We start from the raw sequence: 26,920 nt of genomic DNA, 5'->3' as shown, positions 1-26,920 counted from the left end.
GGCCATATTTGGTATTTTGGTGCAGGTATACCAGGCTGGCCGGGCCTTCAATATGAGTTGGCCATATTTTGGTGTGGGTATACCAGGCTGGCCCTTCATATGAGTTGGCCGTATTTCGTTGTGGGTATACCAGGCTGGCCCTCAATATGATTTGGCCGGATTTGGTCCGTGTCAGTGGCAGCTTGTGACCTGGCTGGGGGACATTGCTTGCTTCCTCTGTGGCGTTGGAAGGGAGTAGGCGAGGGCCAGGCTATGCTTGTACCACCAGCCCATGCTTGGGTGGCCCTTGGCTTTGTCTGGTGCTATGGTAAAACAGGAGAGTTGTTTTTTTTCCCAGGACTTGCGATTGCAGGAAAATCCAGTCACTTGTGATCTGCCAGACTTTTAATGAGGAACATACATGGGTTATCTCATTCGCATTCCTGGCCTGTGAAAAACAGTTGTCACTGTTGATAAGTTGTGATTTTGTTGCTATGATAGTAATCGCCTTCTGCTACTTCCTGGCCCTTGGATCATGATGCTGAAGGCAGACCTTCCTGCTGGTTCCTGTAGTCCTGGCTCATGTTTAGGAGCTGGACAATGTGATAACAAGAGTGTGAGGAAAAATGGATGAACATTATAGCGTCCTTTCATGCAGAGTGGAAACCACAGTACTCTGCCAAGCTGTAATTGGTATCTTATGTCAGAAAATCCAATCCCTTGACTCCCCGCATTACCAGAGGATTAGAAAACAGTTAGGAGAATCTTCTGCTAATCCATTTATTTACTTATTGGAGCCTTTAATCCAGGGGATGTCTAATATTTGTCTAAGACCGACATATCCCACATCAGCTTTGTTTCACAGCCTTAGAAAAAGAACACTGCTAAAAAAAACAAAAAACGGATTGTCTTTATTTTCAGGTTACAGAAATAAAGGAGACTTCCGGTTCAGAACAGAGTAGAATTCAGCCGTGCGGAAATGTAATAACAACAACAGAGAAGGTGAATCACTCAACCAATCACACCAGAGGGTAATGCCCACTGGCATAAATTCACACTAATTATAGAAGATGCGAACAGTCATCGAGCGAGAGCAGCAGGTTAGATGCCCTTCTCATGGATGGATCATGGGCAGTTGCGGCTAGCACGGATCGGGGAAGATGGGGTGCTGGGATAATGAGATCTAAAATAAGGAAACAAACCTTACCTTGCTGCCGCGTCTTTCCCCTGTCGCTCCTTCTTGTCCCTCTACACTGCCGGAACAGGAAGCACATCCAGCCTCCCCTAAGCCGATCACAGCACTGCAATGCAGTGTTGTGATTGGTCTGAGAACCGCGGTTTGGCGCTTGGCGCTCAGCCAGTGAATGGGGGCCTGGGCATGTTCTTCACCCAGGCTGTAATGCCGCCTAGGTGGAGAACATGTAAAATATGCATGAATGTTTGGCAGGCCTGAGACGGGCGACTAAACATTTATGCACACTTACAAAGTGTGCGCACCACTCCCCCTGCCCTCAGAGCAGCCCCGTCACCCTGCAAAGCTGCCGCAGAAGGACAAAATAAAATGATAATAACCTCAAGTTATCATAATTATATTTTTCCTTTATTTCACTGCTGCAAAGCATTGGGGCGATGCTCTTCCACCTTAGTGGAGGAGCCACAACTGTTGATGGGTATCCTTCCCAAGTATATAGGCCTAAATGTGCTTTTACAGCACATTTATCAAATTTAATTGCTAAAACCAACCACGTTTTGTAGGCAGTTTTAATTGGACGTTTCCATACTTCAGAGCCAGCCACAGTATCTCAGAGCATTCTCATCAGCTGAAAAATGCCAAGGAAAATAACATCCATTTTATATACAGTACCAGAAGACTGTGGGCCCGATTCACAAATGGCCTCAACAATTGTGGCATAGGCCCCGAAGTCGTAGGGGAGTCTCCGCACTTGGGAGGATTCTCCGCAATGAAAATTCTCATTGAGAAGATTCTGAATTGTGTGCGGAGATTCCTCCACGGCTGTGGGGCCTCTGCCACAAGTGCGGAGGCCCTTTGTGAATCAGGCCCTACTGTTTATTAAAAGTTCTGCTCCAGTTAATATTCCAAAACTATTTCAGTGCAGAAAATATAATGCCATTAAAACATGATTCCTACTTTTTTTTATGCATGCCCATCTCTCTCTTTCTCTTTCTCTCTCTCTCATCAGTAGTACCTGCTTTGGACTACAAGGTTCTGATTTTTTTCTGATGTATCCTTTTTCTGCTCCTCTCTTCTTCACAGTTCCTGATATAGATGACACAGACCCAATGAGAACAAGCGTTGGCTAAACCAATATGATTGAGTCTAATGCCATAATGCAAGTAGTTGCTAACGCGGGATTACTGGTTACTAATTATCTTACCAAATCCCAAACTATGTCGACTGAATCGTTGGTACCTGTCTTTGAGTAAAAGGTAATCTCGCAATAAGTCAATCAATTTAAGAACTTACACCACTCTAAATGACCACTGACCAAATTTAAGTTTTAAAGTTTTAATATAAAGTCAAAGATAACTGAAGATACAAACTTCTCAAAATGAGATTCAAAAGGTAAATTGGTATCACTATAAACATGAACTTCTTGAATAATCTAAGTCTGAAGAACAAAATAATAAGTACAAGCTCAAAAACCATAAGGGTTGTCAAAATAGATATAAGTTGCAATCTCAAAGTCATTACAGAAAAGAAAATTTAGGTTAGTCTGTCCCTACACTATTTTAAATGACATCCCTACTTAGCAAGATCTTAACCCTCTAGGTGTCAGCCGTGGTGACTTCCTAAGAAGATCACGCACTTCTCTTTGTCTCTTCTCTGATAATGGGTCTCTCCTGATCAGCCTATCTGCCTACCCATCCGCTTCCTTAGGCTCCCAAAATCATCTGCTCTGCTCTCCTCCCGGGTCTCTTTCCCTAATACCAAATCACATTTCTGATAGGAACGCCCCTTGGGACGCCCCTCACGTGGTACATCTTTGCGCGGCAAACTCCATGATGGTACTCTTGAAGACCCTCGTTATAGTTGACCTTGGTTCCCAGGCTTCTTCTTCCAGTGCGCTGATACCCCCTGAAATTCCTGGAAACTCCTACAGGCCTGCGCAAGGCGCCACTGAACAAAGTCCCTTTCATTCGAGCTGATTAGGACCCTCGCACCTGCATACAGCTCATCCTGCAGTGGGCCTCAAATTCCAGACTCCACCATATCTTTAGTCATAAAACACTCTCAAAGCTCTGTGCTGGACACCTCTCGACCTCTTCCCTAACGAGCACATGACAATTTAAACTACATGACATTATCGGCTCTGGCCTACTTGATTTACATGCAGCAGGTCCCTGCACTCTTAAAACGTTAACTTGATTTAAACAGCAAACATTCTTAACTAGCATACGTTTCTAAAATAACACATCTATAAAGCATAAACTTTTAACCCTAAGTTCAATAGTACATTTGGAAGAACCATGTCAACCTTATCTCACATTAATATTAGCAGCACGTTCAGGTTTGCTGTGAATTGCCCTTAGGCCTACACATAATACTGGATTTTCAAAGTTATATTTAATTCGGACATGATTCTTTTAACATGAGAACATGAGGTTTTCACATATATTCCAACATTTCTACATTAATCTCACACCGTTATAATTATAGTTACTCTACTTAACATTCTATACATTTCACTACTGAATATAAAACACTCGTGTGCAAAACATGTTTAAACTAACTACGTGCTTGTAAATATGGCGTACTTATACATTTTTTTCAAACTTGTGCTCTCTCAGTCCCCCCTTTGATGACCTTCAGGGGTCATCATCACCAAGACACTAAAAATGTAGAACCCTTCAAAGTGAAGTCATGGTTGTGCCACCTCTTTTCATACTCTCCAATGCTTTCAGACTCTTGTATTGAGAATCCTGCATTGCTGTCAACTCTTCCTCCTGTTTCCTCATAGTTCTCTGCAACCTATTTGCTTTATAACATTGATACAAACGCACCAATCCCCACAAAGTGATTACACAAATCACTATTATGATGATGGGTTTCAGTATGTACCAAACGATACCCTTTCCTAAGTTGGCAAACCAACTTCCAACTTTACCCATTCCATGACCTACTTTTTCCCACACATTTACCTTTGCCAGGTCCTCAATTTCGTAGTGTATGGCAGTGATGTTTTGTATATACTTCTCTAGAGGTTTTGAATTGTCTGGAATGTAAGTACAGCATTCCTGGACCTTCAAAGCCTTACAGACTCCTCCCTCTTTTGCTAACAGAACGTCTAAAGCAAGTCGGTTCTGAAGAACCATTGCCCTAATCGATTGCATCTCCCCTTCTATCAGCATCAAGGATCTTGCAGTACTGGCAGATAGCCTATCTACGACTGTAGCTAACCTCCTGATCTTAATGTCATTCATTATCAATCCTAAGAAAGGGAATGCAGCACCTAGTACATCTCCAACTACCTCTGCTGCACCCAGCCCTCGTTTCCATCTAGTTGATATTTCCTTCTTAGGCGTGTCTAAATTCTCAACATGATATATTTTAGGAAAGACAACAGCCAGATAGCATGATCCATACCAATTATCTGGTAACTTCACATAGGCATTTCTTCCACATACAAAATATACATTTGGTATTGCTTGCATCCCTTTCAAAAAGTTCTTAGAGTAATACTCCAGTTGAAAGGCATGCTCACAATTGACTTGACCTACATAAAAGTTCTCATAATAGGAGTGACTCCTGTGAATACACAGTTTCCCCCTTTTCTCCTTATCCAAAGCAATTGGACCAATACTACCCTTTCTTTGATGTGCCCTTTCCTCCTTGGTCCAATCTGTTTCCCATTGTCCTGATGCCTTCAAAATCTTCTGCCTCCTATATCTAGTATCTACCTGTGCTATAAACTTTTTCTCAACTTCTGATATTTGACAAGTCAGATTGTTCCTTCGAGCATGTGAAGTATCTAACGTTTTCCATGGAATAAACCATTTGTGTAGTCTGTCTTCGCTTTTGTAGTAGTCCCATTTGTTCAAATGCTTGAAATTCGGAACCTCTGGCAATGTCGAGTCGAAATTCGAGAAATAATACTCGAATCCTTCTCGTCCATAAAACATGCTCAACAATAAACTGCACGTTATTCCATATGTCAACGGAAGATGATGGTATCTGATACCCTCCTCCACTGAAGCTGGTAATTGCATACAAACGTAACAATCCTTTACTTCCATGGCATCAACATATTCATAAAGCAATTTAGCATAAGCATTTGACTTGTAATTTCCCTGTGACTCGTCGGTGTGAAGCCTTTTTATTTCTGCATCTAACAATGCTTTGTCTTTCTCATTGATGTTTCCCTTCTCTTTAATAATGGTAGTTTTCGGTGTTGACACTCCCGTATCCTCCTTGACTGCGGTTTCATCCCCCTCGTGTCCCACTAGGAATGAAACAGTTACCACTAAAATTATAAGAGAAACCACTACTCCTAAAAGTGTAACAGCTATACATTTTGCCCTGCGGTTCGGGTTGCCAGCCTCCATGTTCTCAAACAGTGTAGTTTTTGACTTTCTTCCAGCATTCACTTCCTCTTCTTTTCAAACAAAGTCTTTCTCTCTTGCAATGTCTTTCTTTGAACACTTGGAAGCTTGACAATTTGTTTCCGCAAAACAATTCAAAGTCCAGTAGAAATAGACAACCCTAGCCCTTCTCCATCCGCTAAAAGGAAACCCCTACCATTTTTTTTTCTTCTTCCACTCGGCGCTAGGTTATCTTGCAACAAATTTACAATTTCTTTTCAAAAGTCTTATTTTCGTCTGAAGTTATGTATGACTCAAGGAGTGATACTACGTCTTCATAAATGTCCATCCGAAGTATCATTCCCTCAGGTTCTGGGCAGTTCGTGCCACACCATGGAAAGTCAACTTTTTCTAGGATTATTCTCCTTATTTCGCTCAAGACAAGTGGACGGACAAAATTGAGAGTTAGCGTTTTTTCAATTTCCACTCCTGGTACTATCAGTTCTACATCCACAATTACAAAGGGGTCCGTTCTAATCAAGATCACTTTCTTCACCTTTCCAGTTCTGCGCCCCTTTGAAGACATTCACAATATGGTATTAATCCACAACAATAAGCGCTCCTAGCATTTCTACTACTCGCTCAAGCATTTCCAAACGAAGAAGAGTTCCCTCCAATATTGGATATCGTGAACAGCAAACTGGAAACTCAACTGTCTCTAAAATCAATTTTCTTATTCCACTCAGGAGAGCAGGATGAACGATGTTGAGTGTCAGCAACCTTTCGGTCTCCGCTCCTGGTAGTAGAAACCTTATTTGCACTGTGATGATCGGGTCAGTTCTGATCAGTTCCACTTCCCTGATCCTCCCTGTTCTGTGTCTCCCAGACATCTGCAACGAGGTAGGTCCAGTCGGGAGTAGAGTATCTTCTACTAGGCACTCGCACCCTCCTTGATCTTCTAAGACCCTCCTCGGCTTGATCCTGGATATCTTCTTCTGGATCTGAGTCTTCGGATATAGGAGTAAGCGTTTCTTCCTGGGCCGACCTCAAACTTAGCCTTCTTCTCCTAGTTGGCCAAGTGGCAGCTCCAAGCCTTATTCTCCTATTCCTTGTCCTCCCACTTGGTTCTTGGTCGCTCCGATACGGATCTGAGTCTGAGTCGTATTCACTTCTGCTCTCTCCTTCAGTTGCGTCTTCTGTCTCACTGCCGTCCTGCCTTTGCTCTTCTTCTGAATCCGTTGCGTTCCCAACTTCTTCTGACACCCCCTCAGCCGCCTCTATCCCTTCTTGCGACTCTTCTTCCACTTCCGGGCTTTCGTCTGGGATGGGAGCTGTTCCTTCTAGAGGTGCTGGAACTCTGCGAGTATGGGAAGCATGGATCCAATTTGGCAGCCCCCCACACTTCACCGCGGTGTTCGTTATCAGGATTACCTGAAAGGGCCCACGCCAGCGAACATCTAGGCAGTTCTTCCGGACGTGTTTTTTAACTAAGACCCAGTCCCCTGGGTTCAGGTCATGACACAGGTTCCTCGCTGCTGGAACTTCAACTGCATGCACCTGAAGGGACACAGAATGGATGGCGTCAGACAGTCCTTTACAATAATCCAAGATCAGATCATCTGTAATATTCAATAGAGCAGTAGTTGGAACTGTAGGAAGTCTCATGGCCCTCCCCATCAGGATCTCGTGGGGAGAGAGACCTGTCCTCCTATCAGGTGTGCTGCGCATGCTCATGAGCACTAAAGGAAGAGCATCTGGCCAACTCAAGGATGTGGATGCCACTACTTTAGCCAATCTATTCTTCAAAGTGCCATTCACTTGTTCCACAATTCCTGAAGCTTCTGGTCGATAACTACAATGCAGCTTTTGATCGATATTCAGTGTGGAGCACAACATCTTCACTATTTCGCTGTTAAAATGTTTTCCTCTGTCAGATTCCAAAGAGGCAGGCACCCCGAAGCGCGGTATCAACTCCCTGAGCAACAATTTAGCCACTGTGAGTGTATCGCACCTACGTGTAGGGTACGCTTCAACCCATCTGGAAAATACGCATACAATCACCAACACATACCGAAGGCGATTGACTCTTGGCATTTCGATGAAATCTAGTTGCATTCTATTGAAAGGCCCCCCCGACCTCCCAATGTGACTCAGTGTGACTGGTGTTCGTTTGCCTACGTTCAGCTGTTGGCAAGTAACACATCGCTTACATACTGATTCTGCTGCTATTCTGAATTTCGGGCAATACCAAGTCTGCCTAAAAACTCTCATCATAGCATCCCTTCCTAGATGTACTGGACCATGTATTTCTCTCGCCATGGGATTAGCTAATTCTTCAGGTAACACAGCTCTCCCATCTGCTGAAACCCAAAAATCCATTTCACTTCGCACACAACCTGCTATTTCCCATGCCTTTTTCTCTGTTTCAGGTGCGTTCTCCTGCATTATTCTTAAATCCTCCCAAGTGTCTACAGTTTCTAACATCATACTTAATTCAGTCTTTTCTTCTGCACCTTCTATTTCCACCTTTGAGAAAGAATAACTTTGTTCCGCACAATAGCGTGCGACTTCATCAGCATATCTATTACCTTGTGACACAAAATCTGTATTCTTAGTATGAGCTACACACTTCACTACTGCGATGTCAACAGGACCTTGTAATGCTTCTATCAGCAATCGCACAAATTCTCCATTTCGAATGGGCGAACCAGAGGAGGTCATGTAACCCCTCTGAGACCACAACTGCCCGAAATCATGAACCACACCGAAACCATATTGGCTGTCCGTGTAGATGGTGACTCTCTTTCCATTTCCTGCTATGCAGGCACGAGTTAGGGCAATAATCTCTGCTACCTGTGCGGAATGTACTCCTTCCAGGCAAGCGGCTTCCACAACTCCAGTAATGGTACAAACAGCATAAGCTGCTCTCAACCGACCAGTATCGTCTCTTAAACATGAGCCATCAACAAAGTAAATTTCATCGGGGTCTGACAATGGCTCATCCACAATATCTGGTCTGGGTTTCGTGCATAGTTCAGTCACATCAAGGCAATCGTGGTCTTCACATCCTTCGCCTTCTATTACCGTAGGTAATGGCATCAAAGTAGCAGGATTCAAGACAGAGCATCTCCTGAGAGTCACGTTTTCTGCGGCAAGTATAACTTGCTCGTAACGCGTGAGCCTGCTATTGGTCAGATGCTGCGTCTTCGTCCTGGTCATTAACAATTCAACTGAATGTGGTACATACACCACTACTGGATGTCCCATCACAATACTCTCGCTCCTTTCAATGCTGACACCCGTTGCAGCAACGGATTTGAGACATCCGGGCAACGCTGCGGCTACTGGATCTAATGTAGCCGAAAAATATGCAACTGGTCTACGGGCATTACCGTGGGTCTGTGCCAAGACTGACAAAGCACATCCCTCTCTCTCACAGCAATACAGTGAAAATGACTTCTCGTAATCGGGCATTCCCAAAGCTGGGGCACGACACAAATCGTCTCTCAGCTGTAAAAACGCCACCAGACATTCTTCATCCCATGGTACCGGATCACTCACCTCCTTGTGCGTCAGTTTCTGTAAGGGCTTTGCTTTCAGTGAAAAGTTAACTATCCACTGTCGGCAGTAACCCACCATTCCTAGGAACATTCTAACCTCTCTCTGAGTTGTAGGCGCATTCCTTTTCATTATCGCCTCAATCCTCTCTGGGGACACCTTACGTTTCCCTTTTTCTAACCTGTGCCCTAGATACTGTACTTCTGTCAGACAATACTGCAACTTGCTCGGAGATACCTTATGTCCATTTTCAGCTAAATGGTTCAGTAAGGCAATTGAGTCTGCTTTACAAGCTTCCTCTGTTTCTGACGCAACAAGTAGGTCATCTATGTACTGTACCAGAACCGAGTTCTGTGGCAGTACTAGATTCTCAAGATTCTTCTTCAGCAACTGATTAAAGATGGATGGACTGTCTGTGAATCCTTGTGGGATTCGACACCATGTTAAAACGCGATCTTCCATTTTAAAAGCAAAAAGATACCTGCTCTCTTCATCCAATGGGATTGAAAAGAAAGCCTGACAAAGATCTATCACTGTGAACCATTCTGCTTGACATGGTATTTGAAACAATATCACTGATGGATTCGGTACCACGGGACAACATGAAACGACTATGTTGTTAATCTTTCGTAAATCCTGTACTATCCTGAATTTCCCACTAGGTTTCTGCAAACCCATAATCGGGGAGTTACAAGGACTACCCACGATTTCTTTCAGTATTCCCTGCTGTATCATTGACTCGATCACAGGTTTTATTCCCGCAATCGTTTCCTGGGACAATTTGTACTGAGGCGTTCTCGGAAACTCAACATTTGGTTTTACCAATATTTTTACCGGCTCTACCCCCTTAATCAATCCTATTTCTTCTCCTGTGAAATCCCATACCTCTGATGCCACTGCATCTCGTAGGTCTTGGGGAAGATCTTCTATTGTCAGAGTAGGATATAGTTCTACACAAGATTTGGAATTGGCCACCTTAAAAGTAGCATCTTCGTCGGTAGTCTGTACCTCCACTCCTTGCGGGGTGCAGTATATGGTGCAGTTCAATTTGCACAACAAATCCCTTCCTAACAGACATACCGGACTCGAGTCACAAACCACAAACTGATGTTCGTTCATGTGGTTTCCAATTTTCACAGACACTGGTTCTGTCAAGGGACTAGTCATTCTTTTATTTGCGACTCCTACCACTTGAATTGTTTCCCCTGACATTGGCAAGTCTGGAACTACCGCTGATCTCAGAGTCGAACGAGTAGCCCCAGTGTCCACTAAGAACGTAGTGGGACACCCTGCCACTTCTGCCTCAACAAATGGCCCTCTCTGATCCACTTCTAGAACTGCCCCGAGGGTACAGTCCTCTTCACTGCTCACCCGTTGTCCTGTCAATGGATCAATGTAATAACATTTTTCTTCCTCGATAAACAGAGGCATTTGTTTAAAGACCTTTCCTCCAGCTGCTATCTTCGGTGGCTGTGGGAATTGGGCCCGTGGAGCCGAAGTCCCCCCTTTGGCCACCTTACTGCTCGGAACTGTCACCTTTTGCACTGGGTCTTCTTGGACCTGCTCTTCTACTTCTAGCTCTCCATTTTCAGGGTTAAAGGGACACTCGCGTCGCCAATGCCCCACCTGGTGACACTGATGACACTTTGTCGTTTTCTTTAAAGTGGCAAAGTCTATCCTAGGTCTCTGCCCTTCTTCATTATCTTTGCTCTGACCATTTGGTTTTCGTCCCATCCCCTGCTTCTGCTGGCCACCCTTCCCAGCGGACTGCATTTGCACCACCATCAATTTCTCCTTTAGATTCTTGGCTTTAGAATCTATCTCGTCACTGCAGTACCTCGCATATCGTAAAATCTCATCTAGTGGTTTGTTCTGCCAACAGATTAAATGTTGCTGTATCATCAAACAAATATCAGGTCTCAACCCCAAGACAAACTTTGACACAAACTGCCCTATATCTTTGGGATCCATTACATCTAGTCCACTGTATTGCTTGAATGTTTTCAATAATCTTTCATAAAACTCGTGAACTGTCTCCTTGGGTTCCTGCCTTGTTCGGTCTATTTTTACCCAATCTATGTCCTGTGGTGGTACCTTATCTTTCAGCCATGCTATTACCCTTTCATACTTTCGCATGACAATCTCAGACGGTCCATTAGTCCGAGCATCCCTCAATGGTTCAGCATTTGGCCATTCGACACTAGTCTTACAAGGGGTCCACAGATCAGATGGGACCACGATGTCAAACAACGTGTTCAAATCAATCCACAATACCTTCGAAATTTTAACAAACCTCTCTACCTGCTTATACCACTCTACTGGATTGTCCCGCAACTTCGGAAATGAGTTGGTAAATGCGGCTAAGTCTCCTCTACTCCAGGGCACATGTACATAATTTCCATTTGATATTTCTCGCAAAGGGAATGCCTCCATCTGCATTACCCTTCCCTCAGGGGTCATCACATTTGTACTTCGCCTAACCGTGCCCTTTTTCGACCACCTTTCTTCCCATTTATCCAGATCTCTCCACACTCGTATCCCAGCTATCAACTCCCTTATGTGAGTTTTCAATCCAGTAGTCCTTTTCTCATCTAGATCTTGATCTGAGTATTGTAACCTATGGTTACTCTGTAGTGCCCTTGTCCTAGATAAATCTACAGCATATCTGTCGGCCAAATTAGACAGTTTCTCGTGGAATGCTCTAGCTCTCCTGGTAGTATCCTTCGCTATGAACAGCAACTCATCTTGTTCATACAAATCGATCCTTTCTAAAGGCACCGTTCCTTCTATAATCTCGTCAAGATCGGATTTTAGGCTGGAGACATCAAGCCTTTTAACCTTTATCGCAGCTTTCAGCACCTCTGGTCCAGAAGTACCTTCTGCCTCCCTCCCGTCCCAGCTCCTAGCCCTGCGCCTAGGCACTGGTGAGTTAAAGGGAGTCCTCCCCTGTTCCCATCTCTCTAGGTCCCATGCCTTTCCATCTTCTCGGGGTGGATGATGAAATACTTCCTTGTTTCTAATTTTTCCGCCTTCCCCGATCTGCCTGTTTTCTCCAGGTGCATAGTAAGGCATCCCATTGCTCCCCCTCTCTTCACTGTTTCCCTGTGATTCTTGGTTACTCGAAGCATGGCGGGACCTGTCACTATTCCCCTTCCTCCAATGTTAGACATCTTCCCCGAGTGTATGATGAAGGCACCTAAACCTATTCTGAAAAGCCCGTACCATTTCATCTCCCCCTTTCTCCCAGAGACTGGACATTTCCTCACACTCTACAATCCTAGTATTTTGTTCCGGCTGTTCTCTCTGATTTGTAGGACATGCCTCCCCTCTATTCTCCTGACTTTGGCCTTCCCGGCCCTGACTACTCTCGCTGGCCCCACAATGAGATACTGTCCCATTGCCCCTGGTATCCCACTCTGGTTCCGTCCTTGTCCTGTTACTCGGGGATACTATGGACCCGTCCCATTCCCTCAAATCAGCTCTTAATTCTGAATAGGGTCTTGGCCGTGGTCCCCTTAGATCCATTGGTCCTCTCGGACCTCCCTGTTCTGAATTGGGACCGACAGTTGTGTCTAATGGGGTATTCCATGTTACTGATCCTGGCAATTGTTTCCATGCATTTGTCACATTATTCCTCCTTTCCATCTCGATCCTTTCTCTATCCAATTGCCTTTGTTGTTCCTCTCTATCTCTCTCAGGGTTATAGATCGAAACTATGGGTCCTATGGTAACAGGCACCTGTAGAGCGTCTGGTAATCCCACAGACTCAGCCCTTTCGGTGGTTGGCGTTTTCTGCACCACAAACCTTCCCACTACACTCTGTACAGTGTTGTTTGGAGGTGTTTCTCCGCCTTTGATAGGTGTCCATTCCGATATAGGGAGTGGTGTATATCCCTCTATGTCATTCCCATCTTCCCTTGCGAGCCCTCTATCTTCTATTAACCCCACTCTCGGAGGTGGTCTATCCATTAACAATCTGTTTATCAGATTGTCCTCCGACTCGCTTTCCTCGTCTTCTTCCATGAGGTTTCCTCCTCCTCCTGCCACCTCCCTCATCGGATACATTTTCTCCACCTCAATAGTCTGTACCCTCCAACGCTTTTCCTCCTCATCCCATTTGGAATCTCGCACTGCCCTTACCGATCGCGTCAGTCTTTGTTGACGCCTGTTCAAATTTTGGTCGTGTGCAGCCTTAATCCATGCATTAAGAGCCTCAAACTGTGTTGGTCTGGGCGAGGGTTTCAATGAGGACATGGTTGCCTTTAGCCGATGTAACACCTCTAACTTAAACGTTCCATACTTCGGGAACTGCATTTTATCATTTCCTCCCGTAAGCTTATTCCAAGCCCCAATCCATAGTATGGTATGCAGCCCAACATTCGTTGCCATATAATGAGCTGGCGTACCCTCTGGGGGAGCCTCTTCCCCGTAATAATGTTCACTTCGTTTACGTTTAAAAATCCCTTTCAAACACTTAAAACACTTCATGATTTCTCTTTTCTCCGCGTTTGTTTACTTCCTGATGACACTCCACCAATCTCAGCGCCGTTCTCACTAACTGGCCTATCCGTACGCGACTTTCCTCCGACGTCACGCTAGCCGCCCAACCAGAGCGCGGCTCTAGCTAACGTCACACCAACCGCTCAATCACAGCGCGGCTCTAGCCGACGTCACCCGTCCCCCTTCGCAGCAGTTCCCCTCCTTTCTCAGCTCGTCTCCTCGGTCATGCACGCGTCCCATTCATACTCTGAAAAATGATTACTTCCGTCCAAGCGATCACCTTTCTTGACTGTACGCCCACAGTCTTTCTGTAGTTGTCACCTTAACCTGGCGAAATATCTTTCCGTTTACTTCCAGACAATCGCCTTCTCCGATAGGTTACTCACACACAGTAACTTTCGACCAGCGTCCGTTACTCATACACTCACTCTTACACTCCCCCTATCTTGGATCCACGGCGGTCAATGGTACCTCGTGACCTCCGTACTATGGTCGACAACTACCCTGGATGTTCGATACACCCAAAACCACTTAAGCTCTGGCCTGAACTTAAGATTTCACTAGTTCACCCGTTTACCAGGTTACCAGTTTACCAGGTTGCGCGCGCTCACAACCTTCTCTCATTCACACTACAGGCATTCAACTCCGCAAGACATTACAATACAAATACAACACAAAACACCGCAATCTGTTCACGCATGACCCTTTTTATACTCACTCTCCGATACTGCTGCTTTTCTCGCACCGTCTGCACCTTTCGGCACACGATTCTTCCGCTGCTCGTCTCTCGGCGTCTCGGGCCTTGGGGTAAACTAACCTCTCTAGATTACCTTCCTCAAGAAGATAACCATCCTCACTCTGCTACCAACTGCTAACGCGGGATTACTGGTTACTAATTATCTTACCAAATCCCAAACTATGTCGACTGAATCGTTGGTACCTGTCTTTGAGTAAAAGGTAATCTCGCAATAAGTCAATCAATTTAAGAACTTACACCACTCTAAATGACCACTGACCAAATTTAAGTTTTAAAGTTTTAATATAAAGTCAAAGATAACTGAAGATACAAACTTCTCAAAATGAGATTCAAAAGGTAAATTGGTATCACTATAAACATGAACTTCTTGAATAATCTAAGTCTGAAGAACAAAATAATAAGTACAAGCTCAAAAACCATAAGGGTTGTCAAAATAGATATAAGTTGCAATCTCAAAGTCATTACAGAAAAGAAAATTTAGGTTAGTCTGTCCCTACACTATTTTAAATGACATCCCTACTTAGCAAGATCTTAACCCTCTAGGTGTCAGCCGTGGTGACTTCCTAAGAAGATCACGCACTTCTCTTTGTCTCTTCTCTGATAATGGGTCTCTCCTGATCAGCCTATCTGCCTACCCATCCGCTTCCTTAGGCTCCCAAAATCATCTGCTCTGCTCTCCTCCCGGGTCTCTTTCCCTAATACCAAATCACATTTCTGATAGGAACGCCCCTTGGGACGCCCCTCACGTGGTACATCTTTGCGCGGCAAACTCCATGATGGTACTCTTGAAGACCCTCGTTATAGTTGACCTTGGTTCCCAGGCTTCTTCTTCCAGTGCGCTGATACCCCCTGAAATTCCTGGAAACTCCTACAGGCCTGCGCAAGGCGCCACTGAACAAAGTCCCTTTCATTCGAGCTGATTAGGACCCTCGCACCTGCATACAGCTCATCCTGCAGTGGGCCTCAAATTCCAGACTCCACCATATCTTTAGTCATAAAACACTCTCAAAGCTCTGTGCTGGACACCTCTCGACCTCTTCCCTAACGAGCACATGACAATTTAAACTACATGACATTATCGGCTCTGGCCTACTTGATTTACATGCAGCAGGTCCCTGCACTCTTAAAACGTTAACTTGATTTAAACAGCAAACATTCTTAACTAGCATACGTTTCTTAAATAACACATCTATAAAGCATATACTTTTAACCCTAAGTTCAATAGTACATTTGGAAGAACCATGTCAACCTTATCTCACATTAATTTTAGCAGCACGTTCAGGTTTGCTGTGAATTGCCCTAAGGCCTACACATAATACTGGATTTTCAAAGTTACATTTAATTCGGACATGATTCTTTTAACATGAGAACATGAGGTTTTCACATATATTCCAACATTTCTACATTAATCTCACACCGTTATAATTATAGTTACTCTACTTAACATTCTATACATTTCACTACTGAATATAAAACACTCGTGTGCAAAACATGTTTAAACTAACTACGTGCTTGTAAATATGGCGTACTTATACATTTTTTTTCAAACTTGTGCTCTCTCATAGTGTTAGCTCAATAGAGTAAGACCCTTGAAAAGGACTCGGTAGGAGCATACAGCGAGGATTATAGTATTAAAGTAGACCCATATGCAGTTCAATGCAAGCCATGGAGATTAGGCAGAAAGATACACCCAAACAGCCAATAGAATTAGGTGAGAGGTGAACGCTCCACTGGGGTGATCCAAGACGTGATTAACACAGTTTTCAGCCCATAGCAGAAAGAACTGGTGAAGGAAAGCCAGTAGTTGAAGGGGCGGCACCAAAGCATGTTCTATGTATATTGTTAGCAATAGGTTTGGTTGATGGCTGTGCTGTCAAAACCCAGACCCAAAATGGAGCCACCACCAACAGTGAGTGACTGATCATACTGAGTTGCCAATGAGCAAATGATAAAAATTAGATGTCTTTATTATCATTGATTCACGGAAAGCAACTTTCGTGATACTGAGCAATTGATAAACTTTTGAACAGTGCTTAATGCATCACAGAAATGTTTTTATTAATTTGAAACGTTATAAGATAGTGTCTTTTACTCTGTTTCTTCCACTTTCCACTGAACCAGCTTAGCCAATTCCTCTTCAAGGTAAATCCTGAACTCCATTAGAGCCCTGTTCTACCTATATTCTCCATTTGTCTTCAATAGACGTGGCTCCAGCTCTTTTCATGATATGTAATGCATCTTTATTTTCAGCTATGGTTCCAGTTTGCTGGAAATATGCACTATGAATCCCTCTTCTGAAGGAACCAGCTGCATACCTTACTGTACTAAGTCATTTTTGCCTTATTTGGTTAATGCTTCTGCCAGCCTAAATTTTTGAAAAAGAGGTTAACAGGCAATTGTCTCTGTTCATTGAGTGAAATACTCTATACAATCCTTCTCAATTGGAGTTTTGATCATTATACTGTACAAGGTCAGCTCTACCATCAGTCTCAGATTAATTACATGACACATTAGATGGGAAGAAAGAGCCGATTTTTTTACTGGATCTGAGTGCTGCCTTCGATAAAGGGGATCATCACATACTCGTGGATCGATTGTCCCTCTGCGGTATTCAGGGAAAATCACTACATTAGTTTACTTCTTTACTTACTTCTAAGTCTCAAGCTGTCCAACTCTCTACCTTTCTCAGAAATGGCATTCCACAGGGTTCATCTGTATGTGTCTTCTCTGGCAAAGCTAATCCACCTCTTTAGTCATCAGCTGATATTTCATGCCATTGACATTCAGATAGTTATTTTCTTTAAAGGGGGATTCCATCTCCGGCAGCCCCTGTATGTCAGAGATCACAGTGTGGATGACTGCTAACTCCTTGAAACTGAATGGAGAAAAAACAGAAGTGCTGATCTTCGGATTATCTCATTGCATCTGGTACCCATCCTGTTGGCCTACATCTGTTGATTCGGGTAAAGGCTTAGGTGTGGTATATGATTGTAATCTGTCATTCGGACTCAGGTCAAGAAATTGGAAATGGTATGCCCAGGTGAGGGACCTTTGCTCACTGTGCCATTGGAACCAAGCTACATTTGACTGACGATCCTCAGTCAGCGAGAGCCTCAATCAGGGTGAAACCGTTCTTGGTTTACTGGTGTTCCAGTTCACAGAGGACTTGGCTTGGCAGTTCGGCTGAACTGTTTGTCATAATCCACAACATGAGTAGACTAACCTTTGTAAGCCGGATACAGCAGGAGCGATGCCAGATGCCTGATTCCAACCTCCCCTGTACGTAATACCTCCTGCTAGTAACTGTATAACACCAACAAAGGATATCACAACAGGGGAAGGGGAAAAGTGGATAAATAAACCATAAAGTTGCAGCAGCGTAAATCAGCAGGTCCGATAGGAGATAGAGGTACAAGAATCACTTCTTCCTAGCCAATGACCCTGCAGAGGAAGAGAGAACACGTCACCTCACACATACAACTTATGCAGAATAGATATCAACTATGTGTGTGTACTACTCACATTTACACGCTGCCGCTATTTCTGACAATCAAAAAGGCACAAAAGAGAAAAATAAAGTAAAGCAAAAATAGCAGAAAAGTTCACAAAGGTAATTGCTAATCTCTTAAAGGCAGAGAGTAATTACGAACGTGGAATTGCAATCTCCACACACTCGACAAACCAGTACTTATCTGCACCAATGAGCGTCTGTTCAAATGCGTATGTCCAACAGTTCAGTAGAATACCTTTCTACTGTTTTGTCCCGTTCTATTCACAAGTAAGAGCCTATCTAATCCAGCGTGGCATGCGCTAAACTAGCTATTAATAATTACAAGTCCAGCGCGTCCCGCGCTTCTCTGTAAAGAGCGTTTCCTCACTTTTCCAGGGTATTCCAAATACGAATGTTTTCCGCTCAGTGCGGCAAACACAGATGCAAGTCAATTCTCGGTCTTCGTGGTATTTAATCATGCGCGTCTATGCGCTACCGCATCAAGGGTGAGAAAAACTCTCGGTAACAGGCTCCAGGAACGAGTTACTTCACGAAGGACTCAGACGCTAACCATCAGGTGACAAGCACCCGAGAACAGGAAAAGGAATGCCTAAGAAGGCAAGAAAAAGAGAGAAAGGCCAGCTCACTCGGCTCTAAGCATTCTGGGACTTAAAGTACAACAGAGACAACACGTCAGTTAAAGATACAACCACAGATCTAAATCGCGACAGAACCCCCTCAATACGACCGACGTCCGGCGGTCCACCAGGCTTCCCAGGAAATCGTGCGTGGAAACGCCGCAGCAAATCCGGGCAATGCAGATTGGATCGAGGTTCCCAAGAACGATCCCCAGGCCCATACCCCTTCCAGTCCACTAAGTACAACACCCTCCCTCTCACTCTTTTGGAATCAAGAATGGCCCTCACCTCATACTCCAACTCCCCCTCAATCTCTAGAGGACAAGGTTTCGGAGGCAACCTAGTACAAGGAATACAAGGCTTCAGAAGGGAGACATGGAATACAGGGTGAATATGCCACGAAGGAGGAAGAGTGAGTCGTACCACAACAGGGTTTATTATGCTGTGGATAACATACGGCCCTACAAACTTAGGTTGCAGTCTGGTGTTTCCCTTGAATCGCAAGTGTTTAGTGTTCAACCACACTTTATCTCCTATTTGATAGGAAGGCTCCTCTTTTCTCTTTTGATCTGCATAATGCTTATCCCTATCTCGGGACTCTCCTAAGTGTTGCTTGGCTGCCTTCAATACTTCTCTAAGATGTGCATGGTGACCCTGTATTGATGGATGTGAAGTGGTGACAGGGTGTTCAAAGGGCAACATGTTAGGATGATAACCCAGTAAACAAAAGAAGGGAGAACAACCTAAAGAGGAGTGGTTGGCATTATTATAAGCAAATTCGGCAGTCCATAATAAGGTGCTCCTTTCATCACTATGCTGGAGGGTGAAACATCTGAGATATTGTTCCAACGTTTGATTCAACCTCTCCGTTTTACCATCTGTCTGGGGGTGATAGCTTGTGGACAGACGAGCATCTATCTTCATGCTGGTACACAGAGCCTTCCAGAACCGAGACATAAATTGCGTCCCTCTGTCGGTAATCAAAACAGAAGGAAGTCTGTGCAATCGTACCACATGTTGTAAGAATGTAATAGCTAGCTCTCCCGAAGTAGGTAATTTAGTCAAGGCGATGAAATGCCCCATCTTAGTCAAATGATCTATAATGACTAGAATAGTGGTATAACCTCTAGAGGAAGGCATTTCAACGATAAAATCCATAGAAACCGTGTGCCACGGTGAGGGAGGCACCGGTATCGGCCGCAACAACCCACTGGGAGATTGATGACTAGTCTTGGCTTGAGCACAAATGGAGCATTTGTCGACATATTCCTTAGTGTTCTTTCTCATTGATTCCCACCAGAAATAGCGAGACAGATTCTGCAATGTTTTTTGTTTCCCCAGATGACCCCCCAAGGGAGAGTCATGAGTCCACTGTAACACTTGTTGTCTTAATAGATCTGTAGGAATATATAGCTGTTTATCGTGAAACAGCAACTCTTCTTTCCTGCACCGGTGTAAAGGATCTTCATCCACCCAGGCCTGTTCATCTGGGACATCGCATTGCTTTCTCACCTCATCCAAGAAACTCTCTGATGACATCACAGCTGATATTTCATTCTGAAAGGAAGCCTTGTGCAAGATAGTAGGAGGCGCCTCTTCTTCTCTCAAGAGGGAATCGGCCTTAGGCGAAGGGCTGGACAGGGCATCAGCCTTCCCATTCTGGGGCCCGGGCGATATTTGATTAGGAAATTAAAGTCCGCAAAAAACAAGGACCACCGAAGTTGTCTAGGTGTCAACGCCTTTGCACTTTTTAGGAATAGGAGATTGCGATGGTCCGTATAAATCTCCACCGTATGTTTTGCCCCCATAAGATGATGTCTCCACTCTTCACATGCTCTTTTTATTGCCAGCAGCACTTTGTCTGAAATGCTGTAGTTGAGTTCAGAAGGAGACAATTTCTTAGAATAAAAGGCAACAGGATGTAGTTGCCCTGTATCAGGGTGTCTTTGAGAAAGAACTCCTCCCAAGGCGTAGTATGAAGCGGCTGTTTCCAACACGAATGGTTGTTCCGGGTCTGGATGACGCAAAATAGGAGCTCCAATAAAGCACCTCTTCAATGACTGAAAGGCTGCCTCTGCTGACTCATTCCAACAAAAGGGGGTTCCCTTGCGTAGCAACGACGTCATGGGTTGTACAATGGAGGAGAAACCTTTGATGAATCTCCTATAAAATTTGGAGAATCCAAGAAAACTTTGCAGGCTTTTCACGCTAGCAGGGGATTCCCAACGGATGATGGCATCAGTTTTCTTTTTATCCATAAATATACCCCCTGGGCCAATCACATACCCCAAAAACTCCACTTCTGTTGCGTGGAACAAACATTTTTCAAGTTTAGCAAACAAGGTATGTTGCTGTAAATGTTCCAACACTGCCTTCACATGTTGTACATGCTGTTCTTCCGTCTTGGAGTATATTAAAATGTCATCAATGTAGACCATGCACGAGACATCCAATAATCCACGTAAGACTTCATCCATAAAAAACTGGAAGGCGGCAGGGGCATTGCAGAGGCCAAAGGGCATGACTCGGTATTCGTACAACCCATACTTTGTACGGAAAGCTGTCTTCCACTCATCCCCTTGTTTGATCCTCACCAGATGGTATGCTCCTCTGAGGTCTAATTTGGTAAACACAGTTGCTCCCTTAAGCTGGTCCATCAGCACTGGTTTCAGGGGTAGAGGATAGCTATTCTTCTTCGTGACTCTGTTAATCGCCCGATAATCAATGCATGCCCTCAAGCCGCCTTCCCGTTTCGAAATTAAAAAAAAGCGGCGAGGATGCAGGTGAAGTGGAAGGGCGTATGAACCCAGAGGCCAACATCTTTTGTAAGAACGATTGTAAATATGCATTCTCAGGCTCCGTGAGTGCGTATATCCGGCTACATAGTATGTTTGCGCCAGGTTCTAATTCGATTACACAATCGTACTCCCGGTGGGGAGGTAATCGACTTGCTTCCTTCTCACTGAATACCTCACTGTAGTCCGCATAAACTTCGGGTAAGGATGAAACCAGGCACACCGCCTGTACCCTGCAACTAGAGGCCAATAACACGGCAGGATTTTCCTTACGAGAGTCTTCTGGTATGTTTTGTGCTTTTGTACAATGCTCAGCACAAAACAAGGAATTCATTTTGATGATCCTTGCGGCCCATTGCATGTGGGGATCATGTGTAGTTAGCCAAGGCATGCCCAATATCAATTTAAAGTTCGGGGCATCAATGAGATTGAATTGTATGTTTTCGAAATGCGTTGTCCCCATCTGCATAAGAATAGGTTGCGTATGGTAACACACTGGCCCTGAGGTCAATGCTGTGCCATCTACTGCTTTTACCGGTTCTGGCTTTAACTTCCGAATACAAGAAATACCCAATTCATGAGCATACGTTTGGTCAATAAAGTTCCCAGTGGCCCTGCAATCCAGGAGTGCATGAACCAATTCCACCTTTCCAGCAGATACTTCCAATGTTACACACACGTTCATATGAGCCACAGAGTTTTGTATGGTGTTGATTAGAGTGGGAGAGACTTCGTTATTCTCTGACCTCGAACAAGGAGTCTCGATCATGTATGAGGAAGTTAGTTTTCCGCCGGCTCGTCGGCCCACTCCACCACAGGCACCTTCTTCCCTTCTTGCCTCTTTTTATAGGGGAGTTTGGTTCTGGAAGAACAATTCTTAATAAAGTGGCCTGCCTTTCCACAGTACATACACAACTTCAACTGTCTTCTTCTTTGCCTTTCCTCGGAGCTAATAGGAGCTTGTATGCCACCGACTTGCATTGGTTCGCTTCCGTCTGAAGAGGCTGTATTTTCTTCTGCCGACATCCTGGGTCTGGTAATCAGGAGTCTAGAGTCACCACGTTGTTTATCTCCCTTTCTCTCCTGCAGACGATGATCCAGCTGGACAGTTAAGTAAATTAGTTCCTCGCAAGTGGCAGGCATATGAACAACCTGCGCTAATACATCTTTCAATTCACTGCGCAGTCCTTGATAGAACAGTGAAGTGCGTTTTTCAAGAGGCCACTCTGTTTCTACAACTAATCTATTGAAATTCGTAATATATGTCAACAGGTCTTGCGTTCCCTGTTTTAGTGTGATGAGTTATCTGTCTAAAGTTAGAGAGTGAGCCTTCCTATCAAAGAGTTTCCTCATTTCCTCACAAAACTTGGAAAAGTCAAAAAGAGCAGGGTCATTCCTTTCTATTAATGGAAAAGACCAGGTAGCAGCGTTGCCCCCCAAATATGACATTACAAACGCTGTTTTGGACTGGTCATCAGGCAAAACATGAAGTGCAACTTACATTGCCCCAGGAATATGTTAAACTTTTTTGGATCCCCAAAAAATCTTTCAGGGGGTGAAAGAGGAAGCTGAAGAAGCTGTATTACCTGTATAGTGGAAGGGCTAGCTCCCCCAGTCTGTCCCTGCGCGGAATCCCTAGTAGCAGGGGGGGGCAGCGTCCAATTCCTGATGTAGGACCCCCCATGTGTACCGGTAGGACCACCCTGTGAAAGGCCTGCGACCTCCCTCCTCACTGTGGCCATCTCATTGTACAAGTCAGTGTGTTCCCCTCTATAGGCCTCTACTTCCATTCCTAGAGCCGTCAATGATTCCAACACGAGGTTAGAATGGTGTTAGTATCCATCGCTCAGGCTGTAATTACACCGTGGGCTTGTCACTCTGTCATAATCCACGACATGAGTAGACTAACCTTTGTAAGCCGGATACAGCAGGAGCGATTCCTGATTCCAACCTCCCCTGTACGTAATACCTCCTGCTAGTAACTGTATAACACCAACAAAGGGTATCACAACAGGGGAAGGGGAAAAGTGGATAAATAAACCATAAAGTTGCAGCAGCGTAAATCAGGTCCGATAGGAGATAGAGGTACAAGAATCACTTCTTCCTAGCCAATGACCCTGCAGAGGAAGAGAGAACACGTCACCTCACACATACAACTTATGCAGAATAGATATCAACTATGTGTGTGTACTACTCACATTTACACGCTGCCGCTATTTCTGACAATCAAAAAGGCACAAAAGAGAAAAATAAAGTAAAGCAAAAATAACAGAAAAGTTCACAGAGGTAATTACTAATCTCTTAAAGGCAGAGAGTAATTACTAACGTGGAATTGCAATCTCCACACACTCGACAAACCAGTACTTATCTGCACCAATGAGCGTCTGTTCAAATGCGTATGTCCAACAGTTCAGTAGAATACCTTTCTACTGTTTTGTCCCGTTCTATTCACAAGTAAGAGCCTATCTAATCCAGCACAGCATGTGCTACACTAGTACTAATAATTACAAGTCCAGCGCGTCACACGCTTCTCTGTAAAGAGCATTTCCTCACGTTTCCAGGGTATTCCAAATACGAATGTTTTCCGCTCAGCGCTGCAAACACAGATGCACTTCAATTCTCGGTCTTCGTGGTATTTAATCCTGCGCGTCTATGCGCTACCGCATCAAGGGTGAGAAAAACTCTCGGTAACAGGCTCCAGGAACGAGTTCCTTCACGAAGGACTCAGACGCTAACCATCAGGTGACAAGCACCCGAGAACAGGAAAAGGAATGCCTAAGAAGGCAAGAGAAAGAGAGAAAGGCCAGCTCACTCGGCTCTAAGGATTCTGGGACTTAGGGTCCAACAGAGACAACACGTCAGTTAAAGATACAACCACTGATCTAAATCGTGACACTGTTCCTATTGGAGCAAGGTCCAGATTGATCGGCATTTGGCTGGGTTCAAACTAAGGTGACATTGTGGGCAAAAGAATGATGGGTTGGAATGCTACCCTGAGTGATTGCCAGTGGTTTGACTTATTGCAAGAATTCATTCCATCACTTTTTGTTTGTTTCATGTACCACTTACGAGACACAGGTATGCCCAGATGTGTGTCCCATGCTCACTGAGCAGATAGAACAAAGCTACATCTGACTGACAAGCCCCATTCATGGCAAGACCAGTCTTAGGTTGCTTGTGTTCCAGTTCAGGGACAACCTGGCCTGGCAATTCGGGTCGGACTGTTCCTATTGCAGCCTGGTCAAGACTGATTTGTATACGTCTGCGTCCAAACTGAGGTGCCATATTGGACAAAAGAATGACTGTTTGAAATGCTACCCTGGGTGATTGCCTGTCGTTAGACTGATTGCAAGCATTTCTCCCATCACCTTTTGTGTGTTTGATACATTCACAATACTAAGCCAATTGAATAATACTACGCCATACACTGTTGTTATACTGATGCACTAAGAAAACTGAGCCTCTAAAAGGCATTATACTAAGATTTTAAGCATTGACAATGTTGACAATTTTGATGAGACAGAACCACTCCCGGGAAGCATACTGAGACAATAATGACCAATTTCCTTTAACATTTGGGCATTTGTTTTTGATGCTAATGAGATATAACTTCTGCCGCAATCACAAATATTCTTGTAATTGTTGTGATCAGTGAAGGAATTTCAGTTTGATGGTGGGTCTATAAAATATTGATTGGAGGTCAAAAAGATCTTTTTGCTTTCACTTGCTGTTTGAAAACCTGCTGGCTCCAGATTTTAATCTCAGTACCACAGCTAAGAGAGTCACTGAGTAGTAGGAGCATGTGTAGATGGTGATATGGAGAATGGTTGGAACACCCACATAGCAAAAAGTAGGAGTAAGTGTGTTTGCAGGTTGGTGTGGGTATGCAGTGACTCCATGTTTCATGGGGGTTTAGGAAATTAATTTTTCCACAGAGGGCTTGATTACACGAGGTCCCTTCCACACATGATAATTCTCACACCCATAAAATACAATACCAAGTTGTTCAGAATTATTGAATTCAATAATTATTGCCTATTACTGACTTTCTGGGGAATAACATGAGCATTTTGGTGCCAGAAAAATCTACATATACCCCAGTAAACACCGGGCCTTTTCCACCTGTTAAAATCCATCAAGTTTGACCTGCAGAAGCTTAACGAATAGGGCAAGTTTTATCGATTACTGGGTGCAATAAATATCACTGAACTTGTAATTTCGTTCCAAATACAGGGATCGCAATTTATTGGGCCACTTGTAATCAAACCCTATATAGAGAAAATAATGTTAGCAATGTGTAAAAGTACATTTTTGTAACATTTTCTCCTGAAGATTGTGCTGTCATGTGTTTCCTGCACGGCTCGTTGTCGTTTTTCCTATGTTAGCCTAATTGTGCATTTTGTAGGCCGCCTTTGCTTTTGCAAACGATAGTATGTAAGCACTCCTGCTTTTGTGCCACATTGTGCTTTAACACTGAACCTGCATATGTTTTCACATTCTGTTCTTTTCTTGGGATTTAGAGAAGGTCAAACAACAATGCCCCTTATTATTCTCTGGTGAGACACTGCACCTAGACATAACACAAGAATACAGCTGCTGTTTGAGAGAACACACGTTTTGACATATAACTGTGCACAAGAGTTTAAGAAAACATACACTTTTATTTAACAAAGCTTTATATAGCGCGAACTTGACCCGAATCGGGTATCAGAGCGCTTTATATAGCAACAGTTGCATTACATGAGGACTCATTCATTTTTGTTTGGCACGAGAAGTTTAAGTGCCAAGACTCGAACCCAGTTCCCCAGGTTGCAGGTCGACCGCCCTCGCCATTAGGCCAACTCCTCTCCCCACACTTGAACGAATGTTCTGAGGTGAGATTGCTACATCAGCTGAGAAGTAGAACAACCACCTGTGTATGCTAAGTTATAACATGACAGGGCCTTAAATGATATATGGTTTATTGACCATGCTAACAGTATTTTAGTATGCATTTGACTGTGGCATGAATACTGCATTTTAGGACACGATAGTTTGAATAAATATTCTAAACTTCCTTCCTGTCTCTTGCTTATTTTATTGTGGGAGTGTCCTGATACTGTGATTCCTGAGAGGGTCAAGAGTATTCTGTTCTCGGGTGCCAATTCTCTTGTTTCTCTGGTAAGGTTAGGAGGGCAAGTGAGGCACTATAGCTAGTCGGACTCTGGCTCATAGATATTGAGGTGGTATGGTGATACAATCCCTACATGCCGATGTTCTATGATCCCAAGCATAGTTCTGTTCCTGAGCACAATCCCTGCAACAGTGCATCTTTAGAACAATCTTTTTTGAATTGCCTGAAAGTTGCAAACCTATACAAATCCATAAACAATGCTGACATGCTTTTTTTTCTACTCCACTCCTTCCGTTCAAGTTTTTTTAATGCTTTTATCCTCTAGAAAGCATAGGATATGTACCTACACTGGTCTGTTACATTAAGAGCTACATAGGTTACAGTAACAGATATAAGGCATTACACACTCAACAATCTGCTTATGTGCCAGTGCCTAATGCCATACTATGGGTCTGTCCATGTTGATTAGCATATAAGACATGCTTATCAAGGGTTCGGTAATAAAAATGTGTTTGAACTCAAGCGGAGGTGTGTGTCATACTACAGTCT

Source organism: Lissotriton helveticus, chromosome 6 (genome assembly GCF_964261635.1).
Source record: "Lissotriton helveticus chromosome 6, aLisHel1.1, whole genome shotgun sequence".
Lineage (NCBI taxonomy): Eukaryota > Metazoa > Chordata > Amphibia > Caudata > Salamandridae > Lissotriton > Lissotriton helveticus.
The sequence above is the reverse complement of the archived record's forward strand: the minus strand, read 5'-3'. Positions refer to the sequence as shown.